The sequence below is a fragment of the Camelus bactrianus genome, chromosome 28, assembly GCF_048773025.1.
Source record: "Camelus bactrianus isolate YW-2024 breed Bactrian camel chromosome 28, ASM4877302v1, whole genome shotgun sequence".
NCBI classification, from domain to species: Eukaryota; Metazoa; Chordata; class Mammalia; order Artiodactyla; family Camelidae; genus Camelus; species Camelus bactrianus.
This window is the reverse complement of record NC_133566.1, coordinates 1,441,175-1,467,579: the sequence shown is the minus strand read 5'-3', so window position 1 is coordinate 1,467,579 and position 26,405 is coordinate 1,441,175.

Genomic DNA, 26,405 nt, shown 5'->3' with positions numbered 1-26,405 from the left:
AAGGTGAAGGACGGCTTTAACACACACTTATCTCTCTGATCTGAGCATCTGGAGAGACGTTCATTCATCTACCACAAAGGGAACGGGTTGCAGGGGAAACTTTTACTCTGGTTTCTCAGTGTGTTTCCTAGTGTGCGTTGGAAGTTATTGCAGTTTTCTCTGTAAAAGCGAGTTGGAGCTAGTAAATACCCATATATATTTATGGAGTGTAGTTTGCAACTGAGAAGTATATTTGTGTTCCCAACAAGCTGGGTGAAGGACGGCTTTCACAAAAAGTTATCACTCAGAATTGAGTATGTGGAGAGACGTTCGTTCACAAACCACATAGTGAAAGGTTTGCAGGAGAAACTGTTTCTCTGGGTTATGAGTCTGTTTCCTAGTGCTGGTTTGAAATTCCTGCTTTTTTCACTGTAAACCCATTTGGAGCTAGTACCACCATATATATATGTATGGAGTGTAGTTTGCAACTGAAAAGAAACTTTGCGTTCTCAACAAGCTAGCTGAAGAATGGCTTTCACACGCAATTATCTCTCAGAACTGAGCATGTGGAGAGACCTTCGTTCATCTAGCACAAAGGGAACCGAATGAAGAGAAAATTTTACTCACCATTCTCAGACTGTTTCCTAATCCCGGATTGAAATTCCTGCTAAATTCACTGTAAAACCGATTTGAGCTTGTACCACTGCATGTATAAGTATGGAGTGTGTTTTGCAACTGAAAAGAAACTTTGTGTTCCCAGCAAGCTTGTTGAAGGACGGCTTTCACACACACTTAACTCTCAGAACTGAGCATGTGAGAGATTTTCGTTCACGTAGCCAAAACTGAACGGGTTGCAGGAGAAACATTTACTCGGGTTTCTCACTCTGTTTCCTAGTGCCAGATTGAAGTTCCAGCAGATTTCACTTTAAAACCGTGTTGGAGCTGTTACCTCCCAATATATATTTATGGATTGTAGTATGCAACTGTATAGAAACTTTTTGTTCCCAACAAGCTAGGTGAAGGACGGCATTCACACACACTTATCTCTCAGATCTGAGCATCTGGTGAGACGTTCATTCATCTAGCAAAAAGGGAACCGGTTGCAGGGGAAACTTTTACTCTGATTTCTCAGTGTGATTCCTAGTTTCGGTTGGAAGTTCCTGCAGTTTTCTCTGTAAAACCGAATTGGTGCTACTACCTACCCATATATATTTATGGAGTATAGTTTGCAACTGAGAAGTATCTTTGTGTTCCCAACAAGCTAGATGAAGCCCGGCTTTCACACAGAGTTATCTCTCAGAATTGAGCATGTGGAAAGACGTTCGTTCACCTAGCACAAAGTGAACGGTTTGCAGGAGAAATAGTTTCTCTGGGTTCTGATTCTGTTTCCTAGTGCCGGTTTGATGTTCCTGCAGTTTTCACTGTAAAACCCAGTTGGAGCTAGTACCAACCCATATATTTGTAAGGAGTGTAGTTTGCAACTGAAAAGGAACTTTGCGTTCTCAACAAGCTAGGTGAAGAATGGCTTTCACACACAATTATCTCTCAGAACTGAGCATGAGGTGAGACGATCATTCATGTAGCACAAAGGGAACGGTTTGCAGGGGAAACTTGTACCCTGGTTTCTCAGTCAGTTTCCCAGTGCGGGTTTGAAGTTCCTGCAGTTTTCACTGTAAAACCCAGTTGGAGCTAGTTACTGCCCATATATATGTATAGATTGTAGTTAGCAACTGAAAAGAAACTTTGTGTTCCCAAGAAGCTAGGTGAAGTACGTCTTTATAACACACTTATCTCTCAGAACTGAGCATGTGGAGAGACTTTCGTTCATCCAGCACAATGGGAACAGGTATCAGGGGAAACTGTTTCTCTGGGTTCTCAGTCTGTTTCCGAGATCCGGCTTGAAGTTCCTGCAGTTTTCTTTTTAAAACCAAGTTGGAGATAGTACCTCCCCATATATATGTATGGATTGTATTTAGCAACTGAAAAGAATCTTTGTGTTCCCAACAAGCTAGGTGAAGTGCGTCTTTCACACACACTTATCTCTCAGAATTGAGCATGTGGAGAGACGTTTGTTCACCTAGGACAAAGGGAACGGTTTACAGGAGAAACTTATATTCTTGGTTCTGAGAATGTTTCCTAGTGCCGGTTTCAAGTTCCTGCAGTTTTCACTGTAAATCCGATTTGAGTTATTACCTCCCCATATATATTTATGGAGTGCAGTTTGCAACTGAAAAGGAACTTTTTGTTCCCAACAAGCTAGGTGAAGGACGGCTTCCACACACACTTATCTCTCAGAATTGAGCATGTGGAGAGACTTTCATTCATATAGCACAAAGGGAGAGGTATGCAGGGGAAAATATTGTCTGGTTTCTCAATCTGTTTTCTAGTGCCGGTTTGAAGTTCCTGCAGTTTTCATTTTAAAACCATGTTGGAGCTAGTTCCTCCCCATATATATTTATGGAGTGTAGTTGGCAACTGAAAAGTAGCGTTGTTTCACAACAAGCTATGTGAATGGCGGCATTCACACACATTTATCTCTCAGAAGTGAGCATGTGTATAAGCCTTCGTTCATCTAGCACAAAGGGAACGGTTTGAAGAGAAAATTTTACTCAGCATTCTCAGTCTGTTTCCTAGTCCCGGATTGAAATTCCTGCTATTTTAACTTTAAAACCGATTTGAGATTGTACCTCCGCATGTATATGTATGGAGTGTGTTTTGCAACTGAAAAGAAACTTTGTGTTCCCAGCAAGCTAGTTAAAGGACGGCTTTCACACACAATTATCTCTCAGAACTGAGCATGTGGAGAGATTTTTGTTCACGTAGCACAAATGGAACGGGTTGCAGGATAAAATATTACTCTGGTTTCTCACTCTGTTTCCTAGTGCAAGTTTGAAGTTCCAGCAGTTTTCTCTGTAAAACCGAGTTGGAGCTAGTTCCTACCCATATATATTTATGGATTGTAGTTTGCAACTGAGAAGTATCTTTGTGTTCCCAACAAGCTAGGTGAAGGACGGCTTTCACACACAATTTTCTCTCAGAATTGAGCATGTGGAGAGATGTTCGTTCACCTAGCACTAAGTGAACGGGCTGCATGAGAAACTGTTTCTCTGGGTTCTGAGTCTGTTTCCTAGTGCCGTGTTGAAGTTCCTACAGTTTTCCCTGTAAAACCCAGTTATAGCTAGTACCACCACATATATATGTATATGGAGTGTAGTTTGCAACTGAAAAGAAAATTTGCGTTCTCAAGAAGCTAGGTGAAATATGGCTTTCACACACAATTATCTCTCAGAACTGAGCATGTGGAGAGACGTTCGTTCATGTAGCACAAATGGAAATGTTTGCAGGGAAACTTGTACCCTGGAACCTCAGTCAGTTTCCTAGTGCCTGTTTGAAGTTCCTGCAGTTTTCACTGTAAAACCCAGTTGGAGCTAGTACCTGCCCATATATATGTATAGATTGTAGTTAGCAACTGAAAAGAAACTTTGTGTTCCCAAGAAGCTAGGTGAAGAACGGCTTTCACACACACTTTTCTCTCAGAAATGAGCATGTGGAGTGACATACGTTCATCCAGCACAATGGGAACGGGTAGCAGGGGAAAATGTTACTCTGGGTTCACAGTCTTTTTCCTAGAGCCGGTTTGAAGTTCCTGCAGTTTTCACTGTAAAACCGATTTGGAGCTAGTAACTCCCCACATATAATTATGGAGTGTATTTTGCAACTTAAAAGAAACTTTGTGATCCCAACAAGCAAGGTGAAGTGCGGCTTTCACACACAATTATCTCTCAGACCTGAGCATGTAGAAAGACGTTCGTTCACCTAGGACAAATGGACGGTTTACATGAGAAACTTTTACTCTGGGTTCTGAGACTGTTTCCAAGTGCCTGACTGAAGTTCCTGCAGTTTTCACTGTAAAATCCAGTTGGACCTAGTACCTCCCCATATAGAAGTAAGGAGTGTAGTTTGCAACTGAAAAGAAACTTTGTGTTCCTAAGTAGCTAGGTGAAGTTCGGCATTCACACACACTTAACTCTCAGAACTGAGCAAGTGGAGAGACGTTCGTTCATCCAGCAAAATTGGAACGTTTAGCAGGGGAAAGTGTTACTCCCGGTTCTCAGTCTGTTTCCTAGAGCCAATTTGAAGTTCCTGCAGTTTTAACTGTAAACCGAGTTGGAGGTAGCACCTCCCCATATATATGTATGGACTGTTGTTTGCAACTGAAAAGAAACTTTGTGTTCCCAACAAGCTAGGTGAAGGACGGCTTTCACACAGACTTAACTCTCAGAACTGAGCATGTGGAGTGAAGTTCGTCACCTAGGACAAAGGGAACTGTTTACAGGAGAAACTTTTACTCTGGGTTCTGAGTCTGTTTCCTAGAGCCGGTTTGAAGTTCCTGCAGTTTTCATTGTAAAACCGAGTTGGAGCTAGTACCTCCCCATATATATTTATGGATTGTTGTTTGCAACTGAAAAGAAACTTTGTTTTCCCCACAAGCTTGGTGAAAGAATACTTTCACACACACTTATCTCTCAGAAGTGAGCATGTGGATAGACGTTCGTTCATCTAGCACAAATGGAACGGTTTGAAGAGAAAATTTTACTCAGCATTCTCAGTCTGTTTCCTATTCCCGGATTGAAATTCCTGCTATTTTCACTATAAAACCGATTTGAGCTTGTACCTCCGCATGTATATGTATGGAGTGTGTTTTGCAACTGAAAAGAAACTTTGTGTTCCCAGCAAGCTAGGTGAAGGACGGCTTTCACACACACTTATTTCTCAGAACTGAGCATGTGGAGAGACGTTCATTCATCTAGCACAAAGGGAACGGGTTGCAGGGGAAACTTTTACTCTGGTACCTAGTGTGTTTCCTAGTGTCCGTTGGAAATTCCTGCAGTTTTCTCTGTAAATCCGAGTTGGAGCTAGTACCTACTCATATATATTTATGGAGTGTATTTTGCAAATGAGAAGTATCGTTTTGTTCCCAACAAGCAACGTGAAGGACGGCTTTCACACACACTTAACTCTCAGACCAGAGCATGTGGAGAGACGTTCGTTCACCTAGCACAAAGTGAACGGTTGCATGAGAAACTGTTTCTCTGGGTTCTGAGTCTGTTTCCTAGTGCCGGTTTGAAGTTCCTGCAGTTTACACTGTAAAACCCAGTTGGAGCTAGTACCAACCATATATATGTATTGAATGTAGATTGCAACTGAAAAGAAACTTTGCGTTCTCAACAAGCTAAGTGAAGGATGGCTTTCACACACAATTTTCTCTCAGAACTGAGCATGTGGAGAGACGTTCGTTCATGTAGCACAAAATAAACGGGTTGCAAGGGAAACTTGTTCCCTGGTTTCTCAGTCTGTTTCCTAGTGCCGATTTGAAGTTCCTGCAGTTTTCACTGTAAAATCGTGTTGGAGCTAGTACCTCCCCATATATATGTATGGAGTGTGTTTTGCAAATGAAAAGAAACTTTGTGTTCCCAGCAAGCTAGGTAAAGGACGGCTTTCACACACAATTATCTCTCAGAACTGAGCATGTGGAGAGATTTTCGTTCACGTAGCACAAATGGAACGGGTTGCAGGATAAAATTTTACTCTGGTTTCTCACTCTGTTTCCTAGTGCAAGTTTGAAATTCCAGCAGTTTTCACTGTAAAACCGATTTGGAGCTTGTACCTCCCCACATATAAATATGGAGTGTATTTTGCAACTTAAAAGAAACTTTGTGTTCCCAACAAGCTAGGTGAAGGACGGCTTTCACACACAATTTTCTCTCAGAATTGAGCATGTGGAGAGATGTTCGTTCACCTAGCACTAAGTGAACGGGTTGCAAGAGAAACTGTTTCTCTGGGTTCTGAGTCTGTTTCCTAGTGCCGGGTTGAAGTTCCTACAGTTTTCCATGTAAAACCCAGTTATAGCTAGTACCACCCCATATATATGTATATGGATTGTAGTTTGCAACTGAAAAGAAAATTTGCGTTCTCAAGAAGCTAGGTGAAATATGGCTTTCACACACAATTATCTCTCAGAACTGAGCATGTGGAGAGACGTTCGTTCATGTAGCACAAATGGAAATGTTTGCAGGGAAACTTGTACCCTGGAACCTCAGTCAGTTTCCTAGTGCCTGTTTGAAGTTCCTGCAGTTTTCACTGTAAAACCCAGTTGGAGCTAGTACCTGCCCATATATATGTATAGATTGTAGTTAGCAACTGAAAAGAAACTTTGTGTTCCCAAGAAGCTAGGTGAAGAACGGCTTTCACACACACTTTTCTCTCAGAAATGAGCATGTGGAGAGACGTACGTTCATCCAGCACAATGGGAACGGGTAGCAGGGGAAAATGTTACTCTGGGTTCACAGTCTTTTTCCTAGAGCCGGTTTGAAGTTCCTGCAGTTTTCACTGTAAAACCGATTTGGAGCTAGTAACTCCGCACATATAAATATGGAGTGTATTTTGCAACTTAAAAGAAACTTTGTGATCCCAACAAGCAAGGTGAAGTGCGGCTTTCACACACAATTATCTCTCAGACCTGAGCATGTAGAAAGACGTTCGTTCACCTAGGACAAATGGACGGTTTACATGAGAAACTTTTACTCTGGGTTCTGAGACTGTTTCCAAGTGCCTGACTGAAGTTCCTGCAGTTTTCACTGTAAAATCCAGTTGGACCTAGTACCTCCCCATATAGAAGTAAGGAGTGTAGTTTGCAACTGAAAAGAAACTTTGTGTTCCTAAGTAGCTAGGTGAAGTTCGGCATTCACACACACTTAACTCTCAGAACTGAGCAAGTGGAGAGACGTTCGTTCATCCAGCAAAATTGGAACGTTTAGCAGGGGAAAGTTTTACTCACGGTTCTCAGTCTGTTTCCTAGAGCCGATTTGAAGTTCCTGCAGTTTTAACTGTAAATCCGAGTTGGAGGTAGCACCTCCCCATATATATGTATGGACTGTTGTTTGCAACTGAAAAGAAACTTTGTGTTCCCAACAAGCTAGGTGAAGGGTGGCTTTCACACACACTTATCTCTCAGAACTGAGCATGTGGAGTGAAGTTCGTCACCTAGGACAAAGGGAACGGTTTACAGGAGAAACTTTTACTCTGGGTTCTGAGTCTGTTTCCTAGAGCCGGTTTGAAGTTCCTGCAGTTTTCATTGTAAAACCGAGTTGGAGCTAGTACCTCCCCATATATATTTATGGATTGTTGTTTGCAACTGAAAAGAAACTTTGTTTTCCCCACAAGCTAGGTGAAAGAATACTTTCACACACACTTATCTCTCAGAAGTGAGCATGTGGATAGACGTTCGTTCATCTAGCACAAATGGAACAGGTTTGAAGAGAAAATTTTACTCAGCATTCTCAGACTGTTTCCTAGTCCCGGATTGAAATTCCTGCTATTTTCACTATAAAACCGATTTGAGCTTGTACTTCCGCATGTATATGTATGGAGTGTGTTTTGCAACTGAAAAGAAACTTTGTGTTCCCAGCAAGCTAGGTGAAGGACGGCTTTCACACACACTTATTTCTCAGAACTGAGCATGTGGAGAGACGTTCATTCATCTAGCACAAAGGGAAAGTGTTGCAGGGGAAACTTTTACTCTGGTTCCTAGTGTGTTTCCTAGTGTCCGTTGGAAGTTCCTGCAGTTTTCTCTGTAAATCCGAGTTGGATCTAGTACCTACTCATATATATTTATGGAGTGTAGTTTGCAAATGAGAAGTATCTTTTTGTTCCCAACAAGCTAGGTGAAGGACGGCTTTCACACACACTTAACTCTCAGACCAGAGCATGTGTAGAGACGTTCGTTCACCTAGCACAAAGTGAACGGGTTGCATGTGAAACTGTTTCTCTGGGTTCTGAGTCTGTTTCCTAGTGCCGGTTTGAAGTTCCTGCAGTTTACACTGTAAAACCCAGTTGGAGCTAGTACCAAACATATATATGTATGGAACGTAGATTGCAACTGAAAAGAAACTTTGCGTTCTCAACAAGCTAAGTGAAGGATGGCTTTCACACACAATTTTCTCTCAGAACTGAGCATGTGGAGAGACGTTCGTTCATGTAGCACAAAATAAACGGGTTGCAGGGGAAACTTGTTCCCTGGTTTCTCAGTCTGTTTCCTAGTGCCGGTTTGAAGTTCCTGCAGTTTTCACTGTAAAATCGAGTTGGAGCTAGTACCTCCCCATATATATGTATGGAGTGTATTTTGCAACTGAAAAGAATCTTTGTGTTCCCAACAAGCTAGGTGAAGTGCGGCTTTAACACACAGTTATCCCTCAGAACTTAGCATGTGGAGAGACGTTCGTTCATCTAGGAAAAGGGAACGGTTTACAGGAGAAACTTTTACTGTTGGTTCTGCGAATGTTTCCTAGTGCCGTTTTCAAGTTCCTGCAGTTTTCACTGTAAAACCTGTTTGAGCTAGTACCTCCCCATATATATGAATGGAGTGCAGTTTGCAACTGAAAAGAAACTTTGTGTTCCCAAAAGCTAGGTGAAGGACGTCTTCCACACACACTTATCTCTCAGTACTGAGCATGTGGAGAGACGTTCATTCATCTAACACAAAGGTAGAAAGTTGCAGGAAAAAGTATTGTCTGGTTTCTCAATCAGTTTTCTAGTGCCGGTTTGAAGTTACTGCATTTTTCACTTTAAACCCGAGTTGGAGCTAATACATCCCCTTATATATGTATGGATTGTGGTTTGCAACTGAATAGAAACTTTGTGTTTCCAACAAGCTAGGTGAAGGACGGCTTTCACACAAACTTATCTCTCAGATCTGAGCATCTGGAGAGACATTCATTCATTTAACACAAAGGGAACGGTTTGCAGTGGAAACTTTTACTCTGGTTTCTCAGTGTGTTTCCTAGTGTCCATTGGAAGTTCCTGCAGTTTTCTCTGTAAAACCGAGTTGGAAGTTGTACCTACCCATATATATTTATGGAATGTAGTTTGCAACTGAGAAGTATCTTTGTTTTCCCAACAAGCTAGGTGAAGGACGGCTTTCACAAACACTTTTTCTCTCAGAATTGAGCATGTGGAGAGACGTTCATTCACCTAGCACAAAGTGAACGGGTTGCAGGAAAACTGTTTCTCTGGGTTCTGCGTCTGTTTCCTAGTGCCGGTTTGACGTTCCTACATTTTTCACTGTAGAACACAGTTGGAGCTAGTACCACCCTTATATATGTATGGAGTGTAGTTTCCAAATTAAAAGAAACTTTGTGTTCTCAACAAGCTAGGTGAAGGATGGCTTTCACACACACTTATCTCTCCGAACTGAGCATGTGGAGAGACTTTCGTTCACCTAGTAGAAAGGGACGTTTTAAAGGAGAAATTTTACTCTGGGTTCTGAGACTGTTCCAAGTGCTGGATTGAAGTTCCTGCAGTTTTTACTGTAGAACCGAGTTGGAACTAGTACCTCCCCATATATATGTATGGAGTGTAGTTTGCAACTGAAAAGAAAGTATGTGTTCCCAACAAGCTAGGTGAAGGACGGCTTTCACACACACTTATCTCTCAGAACTGCGCCTGTGGAGAGACGTTCATTCATCTAGAAAAAGGGAGAAGGTTGCAGGAAAAAGTATTGTCTGGTTTCTCAATCTGTTTTCTATTGCCGGTTTGAAGTTCCTGCAGTTTTCACTGTAAACCCGAGTTGGATCTAGTACATCCCCTTATATATGTATGGATTGTGGTTTGCAACTTAAAAGAAACTATGTGTTCCCAACATGCTAGTTGAAGTTCGTCTTTCACACACATTTATCTCTCAGATCTGAGCATCTGGAGAGTCGTTCATTCATCAAGCACAAAGGGAACGGTTTCAGGTGAAACTTTTACTCTTGGTTCTGAGAATATTTCCTAGTGCCGTTTTTAAGTTCCTGCAATTTTCACTGTAAAACCTGTTTGAGCTAGTGCCTCCCGATATATATGTATGGAGTGCAGTTTGCAACTGAAAAGAAACTTTTTGTTCCAAACAAGCTAGTTGAAGGACGGCTTTCACACACAGTTATCTCTCAGAACTGAGCATGTGGAGAGACGTTCGTTCACCTAGCACAAAGTAAACGGGTTGCATGAGAAACTGTTTCTCTGGGTTCTGAGTCTGTTTCTTAGTGCCGGTTTGAAGTTCCTGCAGTTTTCACTGTAGAACCCATTTGGAGCTAGTACCAACCCATATATATGTATGGATTGTAGATTGCAACTGAAAAGAAACTTTGCGTTCTCAACAAGCTAGGTGAAGGATGGCTTTCACACACAATTATCTCTCAGACCTGAGCATGTGGAAAGACGTTCGTTCATGTAGAACAAAGGGAACGGGTTGCAGGGGAAAATTGTATCCTGGTTTCTCAGTGTGTTTCCTAGTGCCGGTTTGAAGTTCCTGCAGTTTTCACTGTAAAACCGAGTTGGAGATTGTACCTCCCCATATATATTTATGGAGTGTATTTTGCAACTGAAAAGAATCTTTGTGTTCCCAACAAGGTAGGTGAAGTGCGGCTTTCACACACAGTTATCTCTCAGAACTGATCATGTGGAGAGACGTTCGTTCATCTAGGAAAAAGGGAACGGTTTACAGGAGAAACTTTTACTCTTGGTTCTGGGAAAGTTTCCTAGTGCCGTTTTCAAGTTCCTGCAGTTTTCACTGTAAAACCTGTTTGAGTTAGTACCTCCCGATATATTTGTATGCAGTGCAGTTTGCAACGAAAGAAACTTTGTTTTCCCAACAAGCTAGGTGAAAGACGGCTTTCACACACACTTATCTCTCAGAACTGAGCCTGTGGAGAGACGTTCATTCATCTAGCAAAAAGGGAGAAAGTTGCAGGAAAAAGTATTGTCTGGTTTCTCAATCAGTTTTCTAGTGCCGGTTTGAAGTTACTGCAGTTTTCAATGTAAACCCGAGTTGGAGCTAATACATCCCCTTATATATGTATGGATTGTGGTTTGCAACTGAATAGAAACTTTGTGTTTCCAACAAGCTAGTTGAAGGACGGATTTCACACAAACTTATCTCTCAGATCTGAGCATCTGGAGAGACATTCATTCATTTAGCACAAAGGGAACGGGTTGCAGTGGAAACTTTTACTCTGGTTTTTCAGTGTGTTTCCTAGTGTCCATTGGAAGTTCCTACAGTTTTCTCTGTAAAACCGAGTTGGAAGTTGTACCTACCCATATATATTTATGGAATGTAGTTTGCAACTGAGAAGTATCTTTGTGTTCCCAACAAGCTAGGTGAAGGAAGGCTTTCACAAACACTTTTCTCTCAGAATTGAGCATGTGGAGAGACGTTCATTCACCTAGCACAAAGTGAACGGGTTGCAGGAAAACTGTTTCTCTGGGTTCTGCGTCTTTTTCCTAGTGCCGGTTTGACGTTCCTACATTTTTCACTGTAGAACACAGTTGGAGCTAGTACCACCCCATATATATGTATGGAGTGTAGTTTCCAAATTAAAAGAAACTTTGTGTTCTCAACAAGCTAGGTGAAGTTTGGCTTTCACACACACTTATCTCTCCGAACTGAGCATGTGGAGATACTTTCGTTCACCTAGGAGAAAGGGACGTTTTAAAGGAGAAATTTTACTCTGGGTTCTGAGACTGTTCCAAGTGCCGGATTGAAGTTCCTGCAGTTTTTACTGTAAAACCGAGTTGGAACTAGTACCTCCCCATATATATTTATGGAGTGTAGTTTGCAACTGAAAAGAAAGTATGTGTTCCCAACAAGCTAGGTGAAGGACGGCTTTCACACACACTTATCTCTCAGAACTGAGCCTGTGGAGAGACGTTCATTCATCTAGAAAAAGGGAGAAGGATGCAGGAAAAAGTATTGTCTGGTTTCTTAATCTGTTTTCTATTGCCAGTTTGAAGTTCCTGCAGTTTTCACTGTAAACCCGAGTTGGATCTAGTACATCCCCTTATATATGTATGGATTGTGGTTTGTAACTTAAAAGAAACTTTGTGTTCCCAACATGCTTGTTGAAGTTCGGCTTTCACACATATTTATCTCTCAGATATGAGCATCTGGAGAGTCGTTCATTCATCAAGCAAAAAGGGAACGTTTTGCAGGTGAAACTTTTACCCTTGGTTCTGAGAATATTTCCTAGTGCCGTTTTTAAGTTCCTGCAGTTTTCACTGTAAAACCTGTTTGAGCTAGTGCCTCCCGATATATATGTATGGAGAGCAGTTTGCAACTGAAAAGAAACTTTTTGTTCCCAACAAACTAGGTGAAGGACGGCTTTCACACACACTTATCTCTTAGAACTGAGCATGTGGAGAGACGTTCATTCATCTAGCACAATTGGAGAAGGTTGCAGGAAAAAGTATTTTCTGGTTTCTCTATCTGTTTTCTAGTGCCTGTTTGAAGTTCCTGCAGTTTTCACTGTAAACCCGAGTTGGAGCTAGTACATCCCCTTATATATGTATGGATTGTTGTTTGCAACTAAATAGAAACTTTGTGTTCCCAACAAGCTCGGTGAAGGACGGCTTTCACACAAACGTATCTCTCAGATCTGAGCATCTGGAGTGACGTTCATTCATCTAGCACAATGGGAACTTGTTGCAGTGGAAACTTTTACTCTGGTTTCTCAGTGTGTTTCCTAGTGTCCGTTGGAAGTTCCTGCAGTTTTCTCTGTAAAACCGAGTTGAACTAGTAACTACCCATATATATTTATGGAGTGTAGTTTGCAAATGAGAAGTATTTTTGTGTTCCCATCAATCTAGGTGAAGGACGGCTTTCACAAACACTTTTATCTCAGAATTGAGCATGTGGAGAGACGTTCGTTCACCTAGCACAAAGTGAACGGGTTGCAGGAAAACTGTTTCTCTGGGTTGTGAGTCTGTTTCCTATTGCCGGTATGATGTTCCTGCAGTTTTCACTGTAGAACCCAGTTGGAGCTTGTACCACCCCATATATTTGTATGGAGTGTAATTTCCAACTGAAAAGAAACTTTGTGTTCTCAACAAGCTAGGTGAAGAATGGCTTTCACACACACTTATCTCTCAGAACTGAGCATGTGGAGAGACTTTCGTTCACCTAGGAGAAAGGGACGTTTTACAGGAGAAACTTTTACTCTGGGTTCTGAGACTGTTTCCAAGTGCCGGATTGAAGTTCCTGCAGTTTTTACTGTAAAACCGAGTTGGAAAATGTACCTCCCCATATATATGTATGGAGAGTAGTTAGCAATTGGAATGAAACTTTGTGTTCCCTACAAGCTTGTTGATGTACGGCATTCACACACACTTATCTCTCAGAACTGATCATGTGCAGAGACGTTCATTCATCTAGCACAAATGGAGCGGTTTGCAGGGGAAAGTATTTTCTGGTTTCCCAATCTGTTTTCTATTGCCGGTTTGATGTTCCTGCAGTTTTCACCGTAAACCAGTGTTGAATCTAGTACATCCCCTTATATATGTATGGATTGTGGTTTGCAACTTAATAGAAACTTTGTGTTCCCAACATGCTGGTTGAAGTTCGGCTTTCACACACATTTAAGTCTCAGATCTGAGCATCTGGAGAGTCGTTCATTCATCAAGCACAAAGGGAACGGTTTGCAGGGGAAACTTTTACTCTGGTTTCTCAGTGTGTTTCCTAGTGTCCGATGGAAGTTATTGCAGTTTTCTCTGTAAAACCGAGTTGGAGCTAGTACCTACCCACATATATTTATGGGGTGTAGTTTGCAACTGAGAAGTATCTTTGTGTTCCCTACAAGCTAGTTGAAGGACGGCTTTCACACACACTTATCACTCAGAATTGAGCATGTGGAGAGACGTTCGTTCACCTAGCAAAAAATGAACGGGTTGCAGGAGAAACTTTTTCTCTGGGTTCTGAGTCAGTTTCCTAGTGCCGGTTTGAAGTTCCTGCAGTTTTCACTGTAAAACCCAGTTCGAGTTAGCACCACCCCATATATAATTATGGAGTGTAATTTGCAACTGAAAAGAAACTTTGCATTCTCAACAAGCTATGTGAAGGATGGCTTTCACACACAATTATCTCTCAGAAGTGAGCATGTGGAGAGACGTTCGTTCACCTAGCACAAATAGACGTTTTACAGGAGAAATTTTACTGTGGGTACTGAGAATGTTTCTTAGTGCCGGTCTGAATTTCCTGCAGTTTTCACTGTAAAACACATTTGGAGCTAGTACTTCCCCATGTATAATTAAGGAGTGTAGTTTGCCACTGAAAAGAAACTTTGTGTTTTCAAGTAGCTAGGTGAAGGACGGCTTTCACACACACTTATCTCTCAGAAATGAGCAAGTGGAGAGACTTTCGTTCATCCAGCACAATGGGAACGGGTAGCAGTGTAAAGTGTTACTCCGGGTTCTCAGTCTGTTTCCTAGAGCTGGTTTGAAGTTCCTGCATTTTTCACTGTAAATCCGTGTTGGAGCTAGTACCTCCCCATATATATATATGGAGTGTAGTTTGCAACTGAAAAGTAACATTGTGTTCCCAACAAGCTAGTTGAAGGGCGGGTTTAACACACACTTATCTCTCAGAACTGAGCATGTGGAGAGACGTTAATTCACCTTGGACAAAGGGAACGGTTTCCAGGAGAAACTTTATTTCTGGGTTCTGAGACTGTTTCCTAGTGCCGGTTTGAAGTTCCTGCAGTTTTCTTTGTAAAACCGAGTTGGTGCTAATACCTCCTCATATATATTTATGGATTGTAGTTTGCAACTGAAAAGAAACTTTGCTTTCCCAACAAGCTAGGTTAAGGACGGCTTTCACACACACTTATCTCTCAGAAGTGAGCATTTGGATAGACCTTCATTCATCTAGCACAAAGGGAAGAGTTTGAAGAGAAAATTTTACAGAGCATTCTCAGTCTGTTTCCTAGTCCCGGATTGAAATTCCTGCTATTTTCACCGTAAAACCGATTTGAGATTGTACCTCCGCATGTATATATATGGAGTGTGTTTGGCAACTGAAAAGAAACTTTGTGTTCCCAGCAAGCTAGTTGAAGGACGGCTTTCACACACACTTATCTCTCAGAACTGAACATGTGGAGAGACGTTCGTTCACCTAGCACAAAGTGAACGGGTTTCATGAGAAACTGTTTCTCTGGGTTCTGAGTCTGTTTCCTAGTGCCGGTTTGAAGTTCCTGCAGTTTACACTGTAAAACCCTGTTGGAGCTAGTACCAACCATATATATGTATGGAGTGTAGATTGCAACTGAAAAGAAACTTTGCGTTCTCAACAAGCTAAGTGAAGGATGGCTTTCACACACAATTATCTCTCAGAACTGAGCATGTGGAGAGACGTTCGTTCATGTAGCACAAAATAAATGGGTTGCAGGGGAAACTTGTTCCTTGGTTTCTCATTCTGTTTCCTAGTGCCGGTTTGAAGTTCCTGCAGTTTTCACTGTAAAATCGAGTTGGAGCTAGTACCTCCCCATATATATGTATGGAGTGTATTTTGCAACTGACAAGAATCTTTGTGTTCCCAACAAGCTAGTTGAAGTGCGGCTTTAACACACAGTTATCTGTCAGAACTGAGCATGTGGAGACACGTTCGTTCATCTAGGAAAAAGGGAACGGTTTACAGGAGAAACTTTTACTCTTGGTTCTGCGAATGTTTCCTAGTGCCGTTTTCAAGTTCCTGCAGTTTTCACTGTAAAACCTGTTTGAGCTAGTACCTCCCCATATATATGAATGGAGTGCAGTTTGCCACTGAAAAGAAACTTTGTGTTCCCAAAAAGCTAGGTGAAGGTCGTCTTCCACACACAATTATCTCTCAGAACTGAGCATGTGGAGAGACGTTCATTCATCTAGCACAAAGGGAGCAGGTTGCAGGGAAAAGAATTGTCTGGTTTCTCAATCTGTTTTCTAGTTCCGTTTTGAAGTTCCTGCAGTTTTCACTGTAAACCCGAGTTGGAGCTAGTACATCCCCTTATATATGTATGGATTGTGGTTTGCAACTGAATAGAAACTTTGTTTTCCCAACAAGCTAGGTGAAGGACGGCTTTCACACACACTTATCTCTCAAATCTAAGCATCTGGAGAGACGTATATTGATCTAGCACAAAGGGAACGGGTTGCAAGGGAAACTTTTACTCTGGTTTCTCAGTGTGTTTCCTGGTGTCCGTTGGAGGTTCCTGCAGTTTTCTCTGTAAAACCGAGTTGGAGCTAGTAACAATCCATATATATTTATGGAGTGTATTTTGCAACTGAGAAGTATCTTTGTGTTCCCAACAAGCTAGGTGAAGGACGGCTTTCACACACACTTACCTCTCAGACCTGAGCATGTGGAGAGACGTTCGTTCACCTAGCACAAATTAAACGGTTTGCATGAGAAATTGTTTCTCTGGGTTCTGAGTCTGTTTCTTAGTGCCGGTTTGAAGTTCCTGCAGTTTTCACTGTAGAACCCATTTGGAACTAGTACAAACCCATATATATGTATGCATTGTAGATTGCAACTGAAAAGAATCTTTGCGTTCTCAACAAGCTAGGTGAAGGATGGCTTTCACCCACAATTATCTCTCAGAACTGAACATGTGGAGAGACGTTCGTTCACGTAGCACAAAGGAAACCGGTTGCAGGAGAAACTTTTACTTTGGTTTCTCACTCTGTTTCCTAGTGCAAGTTTGAAGTTCCTGCAGTTTTCACTTTAAAAAAGGGTTGGAGCTATTACTTCCCCATATATATGTATGGAGTGTAGTTTCCAACTGAATAGAAACTTTGCATTCTGAACAAGCTTGGTGAAGGATTGCTTTCACACACAATTATCTCTCAGAACTTAGCATGTGGAGAGACGTTCGCTCATGTAGCACAAAGGGAACGGGTTGCAGGTGAAACTTGTACCCTGGTTTCTCAGTCAGTTTCCTAGTGCCGGTTTGACGTTCCTGCAGTTTTCACTTAAAACCCAGTTGGAGATGGTACCTGCCCAAATATATATATGGAGTGTTTTTACAACTGAAAAGGAACTTTGTCTTCCCAAGAAGCTAGGTGAAGTACGGCTTTAACACACACTTATCTCTCAAACTGAGCATGTGGAGAGACTTTCATTCATCTACCACAAAGGGAACCGTATGCAGGTGAAACTATTCTTTGTTTTATCAATCTGTTTCCTAGTGCCAGTTTGAAGTTCCTGCAGTTTTCATTGTAAACGTGAGTTGGAGCTAGTACCTCCCCTTATATATGTATGGATTGTGGTTTGCAACTGAATAGAAACTTTGTGTTCCCAACAAGCTATGTGAAGTACGGCTTTCACACACATATATCTCTCAGATCTGAGCTTCTGGAGAGACGTTCATTCATCTAGCACAAAGGGAACGGGTTGCAGGGGAAACTTTTACTCTGGTTTCCCAGTGTGTTTCCTAGTGACCGTTGGAAGTTCCTGCAGTTTTCTCTGTAAAACTGAGTTGGAGCTAGTACCTACCCATATATATTTATGGAGTGTAGTTTGCAACTGAGAAGTATCTTTGTGTTCCCAACAAGCTAGGAGAAGGACGGCTTTACCACACACTTATCTCTCAGAACTCAGCATGTGGAGAGATGTTCGTTCATCCAGCACAATGGCAACGGATAGCAGGGGAAACTGTTACTCTGGGTTCTCAGTATGTTTCCTAGAACCGGTCAGAAATTCCTGCAGTTTTCAGTGTAAAACCGAGTTGGAGCTAGTACCTCCCCATATATAAGTATGGAGTGTATTTTGCAACTGAAAAGAAACTTTGTGTTCCCAACAAGCTAGGTGAAGGATGGCTTTCACACACACTTATCTCTCAGAACTGAACATGTGGAGAGACGTTCGTTCACCTAGCACAAAGTGAACGGGTTTCATGAGAAACTGTTTCTCTGGGTTCTGAGTCTGTTTCCTAGTGCCGGTTTGAAGTTCCTGCAGTTTACACTGTAAAACCCAGTTGGAGCTAGTACCTCCCCATATATAAGTATGGAGTGTATTTTGCAACTGAAAAGAAACTTTGTGTTCCCAACAAGCTAGGTGAAGGATGGCTTTCACACACAATTATCTCTCAGAACTGAGCATGTGGAGAGACGTTCGTTCATGTAGCACAAAATAAACGGGTTGCAGGGGAAACTTGTTCCTTGGGTTCTCAGTCTGTTTCCTAGTGCCGGTTTGAAGTTCCTGCAGTTTTCACTGTAAAATCGAGTTGGAGCTAGTACCTCCCCATATATATGTATGGAGTGTATTTTGCAACTGACAAGAATCTTTGTGTTCCCAACAAGCTCGTTGAAGTGCGGCTTTAACACACAGTTATCTGTCAGAACTGAGCATGTGGAGACACGTTCGTTCATCTAGGAAAAAGGGAACGGTTTACAGGAGAAACTTTTACTCTTGGTTCTGCGAATGTTTCCTAGTGCCGTTTTCAAGTTCCTGCAGTTTTCACTGTAAAATCTGTTTGAGCTAGTACCTCCCCATATATATGAATGGAGTGCAGTTTGCAACTGAAAAGAAACTTTGTGTTCCCAAAAAGCTAGGTGAAGGTCGTCTTCCACACACAATTATCTCTCAGAACTGAGCATGTGGAGAGACGTTCATTCATCTAGCACAAAGGGAGCAGGTTGCAGGGAAAAGAATTGTCTGGCTTCTCAATCTGTTTTCTAGTTCCGTTTTGAAGTTCCTGCAGTTTTCACTGTAAACCCGAGTTGGAGCTAGTACATCCCCTTATATATGTATGGATTGTGGTTTGCAACTGAATAGAAACTATGTTTTCCCAACAAGCTAGGTGAAGGACGGCTTTCACACACACTTATCTCTCAAATCTAAGCATCTGGAGAGACGTATATTCATCTAGCACAAAGGGAACGGGTTGCAAGGGAAACTTTTACTCTGGTCTCTCAGTGTGTTTCCTAGTGTCCGTTGGAGGTTCCTGCAGTTTTCTCTGTAAAACCGAGTTGGAGCTAGTAACAACCCATATATATTTATGGAGTGTATTTTGCAACTGAGAAGTATCTTTGTGTTCCCAACAAGCTAGGTGAAGGACGGCTTTCACACACACTTACCTCTCAGACCTGAGCATGTGGAGAGACGTTCGTTCACCTAGCACAAATTAAACGGGTTGCATGAGAAATTGTTTCTCTGGGTTCTGAGTCTGTTTCTTAGTGCCGGTTTGAAGTTCCTGCAGTTTTCACTGTAGAACCCATTTGGAACTAGTACAAACCCATATATATGTATGCATTGTAGATTGCAACTGAAAAGAATCTTTGCGTTCTCAACAAGCTAGGTGAAGGATGGCTTTCACCCACAATTATCTCTCAGAACTGAACATGTGGAAAGACGTTCGTTCACGTAGCACAAAGGAAACCGGTTGCAGGAGAAACTTTTACTTTGGTTTCTCACTCTGTTTCCTAGTGCAAGTTTGAAGTTCCTGCAGTTTTCACTTTAAAAAAGGGTTGGAGCTATTACTTCCCCATATATATGTATGGAGTGTAGTTTCCAACTGAATAGAAACTTTGCATTCTGAACAAGCTTGGTGAAGGATTGCTTTCACACACAATTATCTCTCAGAACTTAGCATGTGGAGAGACGTTCGCTCATGTAGCACAAAGGGAACGGGTTGCAGGTGAAACTTGTACCCTGGTTTCTCAGTCAGTTTCCTAGTGCCGGTTTGACGTTCCTGCAGTTTTCACTTAAAACCCAGTTGGAGATGGTACCTGCCCAAATATATATATGGAGTGTTTTTACAACTGAAAAGGAACTTTGTCTTCCCAAGAAGCTAGGTGAAGTACGGCTTTAACACACACTTATCTCTCAAACTGAGCATGTGGAGGGACTTTCATTCATCTACCACAAAGGGAACCGTATGCAGGTGAAACTATTCTTTGTTTTATCAATCTGTTTCCTAGTGCCAGTTTGAAGTTCCTGCAGTTTTCATTGTAAACGTGAGTTGGAGCTAGTACCTCCCCTTATATATGTATGGATTGTGGTTTGCAACTGAATAGAAACTTTGTGTTCCCAACAAGCTATGTGAAGTACGGCTTTCACACACACATATATCTCTCAGATCTGAGCTTCTGGAGAGACGTTCATTCATCTAGCACAAAGGGAACGGGTTGCAGGGGAAACTTTTACTCTGGTTTCCCAGTGTGTTTCCTAGTGACCGTTGGAATTTCCTGCAGTTTTCTCTGTAAAACTGAGTTGGAGCTAGTACCTACCCATATATATTTATGGAGTGTAGTTTGCAACTGAGAAGTATCTTTGTGTTCCCAACAAGCTAGGAGAAGGACGGCTTTAACACACACTTATCTCTCAGAACTCAGCATGTGGAGAGATGTTCGTTCATCCAGCACAATGGCAACGGATAGCAGGGGAAACTGTTACTCTGGGTTCTCAGTATGTTTCCTAGAACCGGTCAGAAATTCCTGCAGTTTTCAGTGTAAAACCGAGTTGGAGCTAGTACCTCCCCATATATAAGTATGGAGTGTATTTTGCAACTGAAAAGAAACTTTGTGTTCCCAACAAGCTAGGTGAAGGATGGCTTTCACACACACTTATCTCTCAGAACTGAACATGTGGAGAGACGTTCGTTCACCTAGCACAAAGTGAACGGGTTTCATGAGAAACTGTTTCTCTGGGTTCTGAGTCTGTTTCCTAGTGCCGGTTTGAAGTTCCTGCAGTTTACACTGTAAAACCCAGTTGGAGCTAGTACCTCCCCATATATAAGTATGGAGTGTATTTTGCAACTGAAAAGAAACTTTGTGTTCCCAACAAGCTAGGTGAAGGATGGCTTTCACACACAATTATCTCTCAGAACTGAGCATGTGGAGAGACGTTCGTTCATGTAGCACAAAATAAACGGGTTGCAGGGGAAACTTGTTCCTTGGGTTCTCAGTCTGTTTCCTAGTGCCGGTTTGAAGTTCCTGCAGTTTTCACTGTAAAATCGAGTTGGAGCTAGTACCTCCCCATATATATGTATGGAGTGTATTTTGCAACTGACAAGAATCTTTGTGTTCCCAACAAGCAAGTTGAAGTGCGGCTTTAACACACAGTTATCTGTCAGAACTGAGCATGTGGAGACACGTTCGTTCATCTAGGAAAAAGGGAACGGTTTACAGGAGAAACTTTTACTCTTGGTTCTGCGAATGTTTCCTAGTGCCGTTTTCAAGTTCCTGCAGTTTTCACTGTAAAATCTGTTTGAGCTAGTACCTCCCCATATATATGAATGGAGTGCAGTTTGCAACTGAAAAGAAACTTTGTGTTCCCAAAAAGCTAGGTGAAGTTCGTCTTCCACACACAATTATCTCTCAGAACTGAGCATGTGGAGAGACGTTCATTCATCTAGCACAAAGGGAGCAGGTTGCAGGGAAAAGAATTGTCTGGTTTCTCAATCTGTTTTCTAGTTCCGGTTTGAAGTTCCTGCAGTTTTCACTGTAAACCCGAGTTGGAGCTAGTACATCCCCTTATATATGTATGGATTGTGGTTTGCAACTGAATAGAAACTTTGTTTTCCCAACAAGCTAGGTGAAGGACGGCTTTCACACACACTTATCTCTCAAATCTAAGCATCTGGAGAGACGTATATTCATCTAGCACAAAGGGAACGGGTTGCAAGGGAAACTTTTACTCTGGTTTCTCAGTGTGTTTCCTAGTGTCCGTTGGAGGTTCCTGCAGTTTTCTCTGTAAAAACGGGTTGGAGCTAGTAACTACCCATATATATTTATGGAGTGTATTTTGCAACTGAGAAGTATCTTTGTGTTCCCAACAAGCTAGGTGAAGGACGGCTTTCACACACACTTACCTCTCAGACCTGAGCATGTGGAGAGACGTTCGTTCACCTAGCACAAATTAAACGGGTTGCATGAGAAATTGTTTCTCTGGGTTCTGAGTCTGTTTCTTAGTGCCGGTTTGAAGTTCCTGCAGTTTTCACTGTAGAACCCATTTGGAACTAGTACAAACCCATATATATTTATGGATTGTAGATTGCAACTGAAAAGAATCTTTGCGTTCTCAACAAGCTAGGTGAAGGATGGCTTTCACCCACAATTATCTCTCAGAACTGAACATGTGGAGAGACTTTCGTTCACGTAGCACAAAGGAAACCGGTTGCAGGAGAAACTTTTACTTTGGTTTCTCACTCTGTTTCCTAGTGCAAGTTTGAAGTTCCTGCAGTTTTCACTTTAAAAAAGGGTTGGAGCTATTACTTCCCCATATATATGTATGGAGTGTAGTTTCCAACTGAATAGAAACTTTGCATTCTGAACAAGCTTGGTGAAGGATTGCTTTCACACACAATTATCTCTCAGAACTTAGCATGTGGAGAGACGTTCGCTCATGTAGCACAAAGGGAACGGGTTGCAGGTGAAACTTGTACCCTGGTTTCTCAGTCAGTTTCCTAGTGCCGGTTTGACGTTCCTGCAGTTTTCACTTAAAACCCAGTTGGAGATGGTACCTGCCCAAATATATATATGGAGTGTTTTTTACAACTGAAAAGGAACTTTGTCTTCCCAAGAAGCTAGGTGAAGTACGGCTTTAACACACACTTATCTCTCAGAACTGAGCATGTGGATAGACGTTCATTCATTCAGCACAATTGGAACGGGTATCAGGGGAAACTTTTACTCTGGGTTCTCAGTCTGTTTCCTAGAGCCGGTTTGAAGTTCCTGCAGTTTTCACTTTAAAATCGAGTTGGAGCTTGTACATCCCCATATAAATTTATGGAGTGTATTTTGCAACTGAAAAGAAACTTTGTGTTCCCAACAAGCTACGTGAAGTGCGGCTTTCACACACACATATCTCTCAGAAATTAGCATGTGGAGAGACATTCGTTCACCTAGGAAAAATGGAACGGTTTACAGGAGAAACTTTTACTCTTGGTTCTGAGAATGTTTCCTGGTGCCGGTTTCAAGATCCTGCATTTTTCAATGTAAAACCGAATTGGAGCTAGTACCTCCCCATATATATTTATGGAATGTAGTTTGCAACTGAAAAGAAACTTTGTTTTCCCAACAAGCTAGGTGAAGGACGGCTTTCACACACACTTATCTCTCAAACTGAGCATGTGGAGAGACTTTCATTCATCTACCACAAAGGGAACCGTATGCAGGTGAAACTATTCTTTGTTTTATCAATCTGTTTCCTAGTGCCAGTTTGAAGTTCCTGCAGTTTTCATTGTAAACGTGAGTTGGAGCTAGTACCTCCCCTTATATATGTATGGATTGTGGTTTGCAACTGAATAGAAACTTTGTGTTCCCAACAAGCTATGTGAAGTACGGCTTACACACACACATATATCTCTCAGATCTGAGCTTCTGGAGAGACGTTCATTCATCTAGCACAAAGGGAACGGGTTGCAGAGGAAACTTTTACTCTGGTTTCCCAGTGTGTTTCCTAGTGACCGTTGGAAGTTCCTGCAGTTTTCTCTGTAAAACTGAGTTGGAGCTAGTACCTACCCATATATATTTATGGAGTGTAGTTTGCAACTGAGAAATATCTTTGTGTTCCCAAAAAGCTAGGTGAAGGACGGCTTTAACACACACTTATCTCTCAGAACTCAGCATGTGGAGAGATGTTCGTTCATCCAGCACAATGGGAACGGATAGCAGGGGAAACTGTTACTCTGGGTTCTCAGTATGTTTCCTAGAACCGGTCAGAAATTCCTGCAGTTTTCAGTGTAAAACCGAGTTGGAGCTAGTACCTCCCCATATATAAGTATGGAGTGTATTTTGCAACTGAAAAGAAACTTTGTGTTCCCAACAAGCTAGGTGAAGGATGGCTTTCACACACACTTATCTCTCAGAACTGAACATGTGGAGAGACGTTCGTTCACCTAGCACAAAGTGAACGGGTTTCATGAGAAACTGTTTCTCTGGGTTCTGAGTCTGTTTCCTAGTGCCGGTTTGAAGTTCCTGCAGTTTACACTGTAAAACCCAGTTGGAGCTAGTACCAACCATATATATGTATGGAGTGTAGATTGCAACTGAAAAGAAACTTTGCGTTCTCAACAAGCTAAGTGAAGGATGGCTTTCACACACAATTATCTCTCAGAACTGAGCATTCGGAGAGACGTTCGTTCATGTAGCACAAAATAAACGGGTTGCAGGGGAAACTTGTTCCTTGGTTTCTCAGTCTGTTTCCTAGTGCCGGTTTGAAGTTCCTGCAGTTTTCACTGTAAGATCGAGTTGGAGCTAGTACCTCCCCATATATATGTATGGAGTGTATTTTGCAACTGACAAGAATCTTTGTGTTCCCAACAAGCTAGTTGAAGTGCGGCTTTCACACACAGTTATCTGTCAGAACTGAGCATGTGGAGACACGTTCGTTCATCTAGGAAAAAGGGAACGGTTTACAGGAGAAACTTTTACTCTTGGTTCTGCGAATGTTTCCTAGTGCCGTTTTCAAGTTCCTGCAGTTTTCACTGTAAAACCTGTTTGAGCTAGTACCTCCCCATATATATGAATGGAGTGCAGTTTGCAACTGAAAAGAAACTTTGTGTTCCCAAAAAGCTAGGTGAAGGTCGTCTTCCACACACAATTATCTCTCAGAACTGAGCATGTGGAGAGACGTTCATTCATCTAGCACAAAGGGAGCAGGTTGCAGGGAAAAGAATTGTCTGGTTTCTCAATCTGTTTTCTAGTTCCGTTTTGAAGTTCCTGCAGTTTTCACTGTAAACCCGAGTTGGAGCTAGTACATCCCCTTATATATGTATGGATTGTGGTTTGCAACTGAATAGAAACTTTGTTTTCCCAACAAGCTAGGTGAAGGACGGCTTTCACACACACTTATCTCTCAAATCTAAGCATCTGGAGAGACGTATATTCATCTAGCACAAAGGGAACGGGTTGCAAGGGAAACTTTTACTCTGGTTTCTCAGTGTGTTTCCTAGTGTCCGTTGGAGGTTCCTGCAGTTTTCTCTGTAAAACCGGGTTGGAGCTAGTAACTACCCTTATATATTTATGGAGTGTATTTTGCAACTGAGAAGTATCTTTGTGTTCCCAACAAGCTAGGTGAAGGACGGCTTTCACACACACTTACCTCTCAGACCTGAGCATGTGGAGAGACGTTCGTTCACCTAGCACAAAGTAAACGGGTTGCATGAGAAATTGTTTCTCTGGGTTCTGAGTCTGTTTCTTAGTGCCGGTTTGAAGTTCCTGCAGTTTTCACTGTAGAACCCATTTGGAACTAGTACAAACCCATATATATGTATGGATTGTAGATTGCAACTGAAAAGAATCTTTGCGTTCTCAACAAGCTAGGTGAAGGATGGCTTTCACCCACAATTATCTCTCAGAACTGAACATGTGGAGAGACTTTCATTCACGTAGCACAAAGGAAACTGGTTGCAGGAGAAATTTTTACTTTGGTTTCTCACTCTGTTTCCTAGTGCAAGTTTGAAGTTCCTGCAGTTTTCACTTTAAAAAAGGGTTGGAGCTATTACTTCCCCATATATATGTATGGAGTGTAGTTTCCAACTGAATAGAAACTTTGCATTCTGAACAAGCTTGGTGAAGGATTGCTTTCACACACAATTATCTCTCAGAACTTAGCATGTGGAGAGACGTTCGCTCATGTAGCACAAAGGGAACGGGTTGCAGGTGAAACTTGTACCCTGGTTTCTCAGTCAGTTTCCTAGTGCCGGTTTGACGTTCCTGCAGTTTTCACTTAAAACCCAGTTGGAGATGGTACCTGCCCAAATATATATATGGAGTGTTTTTTACAACTGAAAAGGAACTTTGTCTTCCCAAGAAGCTAGGTGAAGTACGGCTTTAACACACACTTATCTCTCAGATCTGAGCATGTGGATAGACGTTCATTCATTCAGCACAATTGGAACGGGTATCAGGGGAAACTTTTACTCTGGGTTCTCAGTCTGTTTCCTAGAGCCGGTTTGAAGTTCCTGCAGTTTTCACTTTAAAATCGAGTTGGAGCTTGTACATCCCCATATAAATTTATGGAGTGTATTTTGCAACTGAAAAGAAACTTTGTGTTCCCAACAAGCTACGTGAAGTGCGGCTTTCACACACACATATCTCTCAGAAATTAGCATGTGGAGAGACATTCGTTCACCTAGGAAAAATGGAACGGTTTACAGGAGAAACTTTTACTCTTGGTTCTGAGAATGTTTCCTAGTGCCGGTTTCAAGATCCTGCAGTTTTCAATGTAAAACCGAATTGGAGCTAGTACCTCCCCATATATATTTATGGAATGTAGTTTGCAACTGAAAAGAAACTTTGTTTTCCCAACAAGCTAGGTGAAGGACGGCTTTCACACACACTTATCTCTCAAACTGAGCATGTGGAGAGACTTTCATTCATCTACCACAAAGGGAACCGTATGCAGGTGAAACTATTCTTTGTTTTATCAATCTGTTTCCTAGTGCCAGTTTGAAGTTCCTGCAGTTTTCATTGTAAACGTGAGTTGGAGCTAGTACCTCCCCTTATATATGTATGGATTGTGGTTTGCAACTGAATAGAAACTTTGTGTTCCCAACAAGCTATGTGAAGTACGGCTTTCACACACATATATCTCTCAGATCTGAGCTTCTGGAGAGACGTTCATTCATCTAGCACAAAGGGAA